Below are 7,402 nucleotides of genomic sequence, written 5' to 3' on the forward strand. Positions count from 1 at the left end.
TCATCAATTGTAACAAAGGTACCACACTAATGCAAAATGTTAAAAACAGGGGTGGGTATATGGGTAACTCTGTGTTTCCTCATGATCTTTCTGTAAACCATCAACTTCTCTGATAATAATAATAATAATAATAATAATAATAATAATAATAATAATAGAAGATGAAATGTCTCCTCACAAGTGGATGTAAATAAAATGTACCCTTTTAAGAATAACAATAACATTGCCATCACACTTTCTCTTAGGCACTGAAATTTTGCCTAAAAGATTAACAGCCGCTGGAACTTTCTTTGGGATCCAAAGTTTATTTTCAAATCAGGAAATGACACCGTTGTTTTCTTCCTCTATAGTCAGTAAGAATTGTGCCCACTTTCAGAGAGCAGAGATCGGACCTACCTGTGGTCTACACTCCAAATGGAGAAAAATGAAATGGGATTACCCTCCCCACCCAGGTGCCCTCATACCCAAGTTCTGCTACAGGCACAGAAGAGGAATGAAACCTAGACAATCATATAAATTGCTGAAGGCAGCCAATATATACTGAAACTTACTATTGAATCCTCACTTATTCCATGTGGAATTTCATTTCATGTGTGAACTACACTTACTTTCTGTCACAGATCTGTCACCCCATCCCACCTATTTCTATTTCTAAACAAAGATTAGCTTGGCATCCTGGAACTTATATCCTCATGCATGAAAATAAATTAATCAAATAAAAAAATATAAAGCGACACTAGGAAAGAGAGAGATGGAGGTAAAAGATCCTAAATTCAGTTTTTGACATATTTAATTAGAAGTGCCTTCGAGATATCCAAATAGAGATTTCATGAGTAGGTTAATACAAAATTTAATGTCTCTGGGCCAGAGATTTAAATATGTTTTCTTTGTATGTGTGGTAATTAAAATCACTGCAGACCTGGATGGAATCACCATTGTTAGGAACAAGCATTATACCTTCAAAATGCTCACGCAGTTGTGGAGGAGAAAAGAATTTATTCACGATCTTGCAAGAACGGACGCACAGCCAGACACATGGCAGGCATGGCGAACAATAGAACACAGCGAAAATTTATATTCCAGGCCTAACGCAAGTCCCTCCCCTGTTTCTCCATTGGCTGGATACTCCAGAGGGTACAGTCTATCCAGGAGAGCTAACTAGCCCACCTTTGGGATTTTAGATTGTACAGCCTATCTGAGAGAGCCAACTCTAGGCTTACGTCAATTTGAGGTGATGGTTTTTACTTGCAGAGAGCTAAATTCTACTGTTCATTCTAACATATCACACTGTCTCCACTTCTTTAATGTAGGAAAGAAGGAAAAGCAACCCATTGATGACATTTTTTTTTTATTTTTTATGCAATTTTATTTAGATACAATCATTCAAAGTGTACAATCAGTTGTTCATAGTATCATTATATAGTTGTGCTTTCATCCCCACAAACTTTGAACATTTTAGTTACTCTTAAAAATAAAGTAAAAGTTAAAATAAAAAAGAACATCCAAAACATCCCATTCCCCTCCTCCCCCATTGTTCATTTACTTTTTTATACAGTTTAATTAACATATATTCACACACCCTACAGTCATCCACGTGTACAGTTATTCACAGCACCATCATACAGTTGTGTGTTCATCACCAGAGTCGATTTTTGAACCTTTTCCTTACTCCAAAATAAAAATAAAAGCAAAAAAGACCACCTAAATCATTGCATCCCCTCTGTCTCACCCTATTCTTCATCTAATTTTTGTCCCCATTTTTCCACTTATCTGTCCATACACTGGATAAAGGGAATGTGAGCCACAAGGTTTTCACAGTCACGCTATGCAATCTACATAGTTATACAGTCATCTTTAAGAATCAAGGTCACTGGATTGCAGTTTGACAGCTTCAGGTATTTCCCTCTATCCATTCCAACACACCAAAGACTAAAAGGTGATATCTATATAGTGCATAAAAATACCCTCAAGAGTAACCTCTCAAATCCATTTCAAATCTCTCAACCAACGGAACCTTATTTTGTTTCATCTCTCTTCCCCCTTTTGGTCAAGAAGATCCTCTCAATCCCACAGTGCTGGGTCCAGGCTCATCTTCAGGAGTCATTTCCTGCATTGCCAGGGGGATTCACACCCCTGGGAGTCACGTCCCACGTAGGGGGGAGGGCAGTGAATGCACCTGCCAAGTGGGCTTGGTGGGGGGGGCACATCTGAGCAACAAAGAGGCTCTCTTGGGGGGACTCCTAGGCACAATTATAAGTGGGCTTAGCCTCTCCCTTGCAGCAACTAGCATCACAGGGGAAGGTCCCCAGATCGAGGGCTCAGCCCACCAAATTGACAGTCCTCAATGTTTGTGGGAAAATCAGCAATAGCCCAGGTGGAGAAGTCCAACACTTCCTCATTTCTCCCCAGCGCCTGGGGGGGCGGGGGGTGCCACAAATACACTTACACTCTCTGCTCAGATCACTCTGGGATGTGTCAGGATTTCACCCCAGCCTGTACAAACTCACCAAATCCCACTTCCCATTCACTGCTCCCTGAACATATGGTGTTCAAAGAAACTGATCATACAAGTTAAATTATCTACTGTGCAGAAACTATACATCCTGCACCAGATAAACATTTCCTCCCTTGGTCTCACACATAAGTTGTAGTTTTAAAACCCAGTTAGTATCATCCTTTACCCTTGGGCCTGATTTGCTGTAGTCCTAACCAGATCCTCTTCATTCATATCTTTAATCAAAGTCTGAATTCTTTTTCAGCTCTTTCAACAGATGCTGTATGGGGTAATACTGATATTCATAGCTGCCAAGTTCTAGCTCCAAGTCTCATGTGTCACACAGATACCCAAAGTTCCAGAGACTGACCAGGTTATACACAAGGAGCTAAAGCATCTCAGGATTTAAAAATAACCATTACAACTCAGGAATAGATGACTGCTATAAGAGCTTACAATCTAGGGACCATTACAATATGTCATGTGTTTTTAATCACATCAGAGCTTCTCAGAGTGGTTATAGTGGTGATGGTGTTGGTTTAATTCTTATTCTATACCTGCTGTGTGGGATGGGGAAGATGATTTTTTGTTTGGTAAAATAAAAACAAAGTGTGGTTTATCAGGGAAAATCACAATTTAAGAATTAACCCAATTCACACTTTTCTATTAAAGTTATCACTGTTTCAAATGTGCTTTTGTAGTTTTTCCCATTTGATACATTTGTGCTCACCATTCATTGGTCAGAAATTGACCTCCAAAAGTCAACAGTTAGACCCTGAACTCCCAGCCTAGTCTAGTCCCAGCTGTATCCTAAGAAGCAGCATATTCTTGGGAAAGTTATTGATTAGCTCCAGATAACCAGACCAAAAAAACATCCCTAGACAACTGTCAGAAGAGCTTAAAAGCTTAGAGGGAAAGATGAGCATGGGAGTTGGCCTGTGGTGAAAGAGGGTTTCCCAAAGGATCCTCTAGTTTTTTCAGTGCAGGCTCACAAACCTAATGAATTCTTGGAGCCTCCCAGGGTAGGGAAAAGAAACTAGGGTTGAGCACACAAAAGTATTCCACTGAGATTGTCCTGTATTATCTAATGCCCCTTCCCTGGTAGCAGGGGAAGGCTGAAAGTCTGGGCCAACTGGTACAGGTTTGTAGGGCACAGGGGAATGTCTGGAGCTGGGATTTTCTGTGGTTTTCTGGAGCTGTGGATAGACAGACTCATGGGAAAAGGTGAAGTAGAGAGTTGGGGCCAGAAAATGTATGTACTGATACAGATAGGCCACCAGAGCAAAGGCAGCCTAAAGTGGGTATGAGGAGCCCAAGTTTGGAGTAGAAACATGAGAGGCTCAGGGAGAACCAGATCGAGGAATACTCGCTGATCAGAGCAGTTCTAACTCCCTGGGCTGGGAGCCACGACTGGGCTTTTACTTATTTCCCTGCAGACACGCAGCACAGATTGGCCCTAACCCTCAAGGGCCAGAGGAGGGACAGGCATATCACATTTCCTTCCTGGGTTCCGCTGGAATATGGTGGTCTCTTGAATTTGGACACATTCCTGAGCCAAAGGCAATTTTCCACAGTCTTTCTTTCTGTCCTCTGCTCTTCCTGAGAGGGCCCGGTCTTGGAACTGATGTTGGTGCCAGAGGTGGTCTAAGAATAATGATGCTACGTCATTTATTGAGCATTTACTGTGTGCTAACACTATTTTTAAGTGCTTTACATGAATTGACTCATTTAATGCTCACAGCAATTCTATGAAAGAGGTGCTATTATCATCCCCACTTGACACACAAGAAAGGTGAAATAAGTTAAGAAATTTGCCCAAAGTCACACAGCTATTAAGTGGGGAAGCCAAACAGTCCAGACCCTAGAGCTATACTTTTTTTTTTTTTTTTTTTGTTTGTTTGTTTTTTTATCATCATTTTATTGACATATATTCACATACCACGCAGTCATACAAAACAAATTGTACTTTTGATTGTTTACAGTACCATTACATAGTTGTACATTCATCACCTAAATCAATCCCTGACACCTTCATTAGCACACACACAAAAATAACAAGAATAATAATTAGAGTGAAAAAGAGCAATTGAAGTAAAAAAGAACACTGGGTACCTTTGTCTGTTTGTTTGCTTCCCCTACTTTTCTACACATCCATCCATAAACTAGACAAAGTGGAGTTTGGTCCTTATGGCATTCCCAATCCCACTGTCACCCCTCATAAGCTACATTTTTATACAACTGTCTTCGAGATTCATGGGTTCTGGGTTGTAGTTTAATAGTTTCAGGTATCCACCACCAGCTACCCCAATTCTTTAGAACCTAAAAAAGGTTGTCTAAAGTGTGCGTAAGAGTGCCCACCAGAGTGATCTCTCGGCTCGTTTTGGAATCTCTCTGCCACTGAAGCTTATTTCATTTCCTTTCACATCCCCCTTTTGGTCAAGAAGATGTTCTCCATCCCACGATGCCGGGTCTACATTCCTCCCCGGGAGTCATATTCCACGTTGCCAGGGAGATTCACTTCCCTGGGTGTCTGATCCCACGTAGGGGGGAGGGCAGTGATTTCACCTTTCAAGTTGGCTTAGCCAGAGAGAGAGGGCCACATCTGAGCAACAAAGAGGCATTCAGGAGGAGACTCTTAGGCACAAATACAGGGAGGCCTAGCCTCTCCTTTGCAGCAACCGTCTTCCCAAGGGTAAAACTTATGGTAGAGGGCTCAACCCATCAAACCACCAGTCCCCTATGTCTGTGGTCATGTTAGCAACCATGGAGGTGGGGTAGGCGAATACCCCTGCATTCTCCACAGGCTCCTCAAGGGGGCACTACATCTTTTTTTTTTTTTTTTTTCCCTTGTTTGTCTTTTTTCTTTTTTTTTTTTTTTTAACTTTCCCTTCTTTTTTAAATCAACTGTATGAAAAAAAAAGTTAAAAAGAAAACAAACATACAATAAAAGAACATTTCAAAGAGACCATAACAAGGGAGTAAGAAAAAGACAACTAACCTAAGATAGCTGCTTAACTTCCAACATGTTCCTACTTTACCCCAAGAAAGTTACATAATATAGCAACATTTCAGTGAACTTGTTCCTACTACATCCATCAGAAATTAACAGACCATAGTCATTTCTGGGCATCCCCAGAACGTTAAATAGCTTATCTGTTCTTCTTGGATTATTGTTCCCCCTTCCTTAATTGCTCTCTACTGCTAGTTCCCCTACATTCTACATTATAAACCATTTGTTTTACATTTTTCAAAGTTCACATTAGTGGTAGCATATAATATTTCTCTTTTTGTGCCTGGCTTATTTCGCTCAGCATTATGTCTTCAAGGTTCATCCATGTTGTCATATGTTTCACCAGATCGTTCCTTCTTACTGCCGCGTAGTATTCCATCGTGTGTATATACCACATTTTATTTATCCACTCATCTGTTGAAGGACATTTGGGTTGTTTCCATCTCTTGGCAATTGTGAATAATGCTGCTATGAACATTGGCGTGCAGATATCTGTTCGTGTCACTGCTTTCCGATCTTCCGGGTATATACCGAGAAGTGCAATCGCTGGATCGAATGGTAGCTCTATATCTAGTTTTCTAAGGAACTGCCAGACTGACTTCCAGAGTGGCTGAACCATTATACAGTCCCACCAACAATGAATAAGAGTTCCAATTTCTCCACATCCCCTCCAGCATTTGTAGTTTCCTGTTTGTTTAATGGCAGCCATTCTAACCGGTGTTAGATGGTATCTCATTGTGGTCTTAATTTGCATCTCTCTAATAGCTAGTGAAGCTGAACATTTTTTCATGTGTTTCTTGGCCATTTGTATTTCCTCTTCAGAGAACTGTCTTTTCATATCTTTTGCCCATTTTATAATTGGGCTGTCTGTACTATTGTCATTGAGTTGTAGGATTTCTTTGTATATGCAAGATATCAGTCTTTTGTCAGATACATGGTTTCCAAAAATTTTTTCCCATTGAGTTGGCTGCCTCTTTACCTTTTTGAGAAATTCCTTTGAGGTGCAGAAACTTCTAAGCTTGAGGAGTTCCCATTTATCTATTTTCTCTTTTGTTGCTTGTGCTTTGGGTGTAAAGTCTAGGAAGTGGCCTCCTAATACAAGGTCTTGAAGATGTTTTCCTACATTATCTTCTAGGAGTTTTATGGTACTTTCTTTTCTATTGAGATCTTTGGTCCATTTTGAGTTAATTTTTGTGTAGGGGGTGAGGTAGGGGTCCTCTTTCATTCTTTTGGATATGGATATCCAACTCTCCCAGCCCCATTTGTTGATAAGACCATTATGGCTCAGTTCGGTGACTTTGGGGGCCTTATCAAAGATCAGTCGGCCATAGATCTGAGGGTCTATCTCTGAATTCTCAATTCGATTCCATTGATCTATATGTCTATCTTTGTGCCAGTACCATGCTGTTTTGGCAACTGTGGCTTTATAATAAGCTTCAAAGTCAGGGAGTGTAAGTCCTCCCACTTCGTTTTTCTTTTTTAGAGTGTCTTTAGCAATTCGAGGCATCTTCCCTTTCCAAATAAATTTGATAACTAGCTTTTCCAAGTCTGCAAAGTAGGTTGTTGGAATTTTGATTGGGATTGCATTGAATCTGTAGATGAGTTTGGGTAGAATTGACATCTTAATGACATTTAGCCTTCCTATCCATGAACATGGAATATTTTTCCATCTTTTAAGGTCCCCTTCTATTTCTTTTAGTAGAGTTATGTAGTTTTCTTTGTATAGGTCTTTTACATCTTTGGTTAAGTTTATTCCTAGGTACTTGATTTTTTTAGTTGCTATTGAAAATGGTATCTTTTTCTTGAGTGTCTCTTCAGTTTCTTCATTTCTAGCATATAGAAACATTACTGACTTATGTGCATTAATCTTGTATCCCGCTACATTGCTAAATTTGTTT

Source organism: Choloepus didactylus, chromosome 13 (genome assembly GCF_015220235.1).
Source record: "Choloepus didactylus isolate mChoDid1 chromosome 13, mChoDid1.pri, whole genome shotgun sequence".
In the NCBI taxonomy this organism is placed as follows: domain Eukaryota; kingdom Metazoa; phylum Chordata; class Mammalia; order Pilosa; family Megalonychidae; genus Choloepus; species Choloepus didactylus.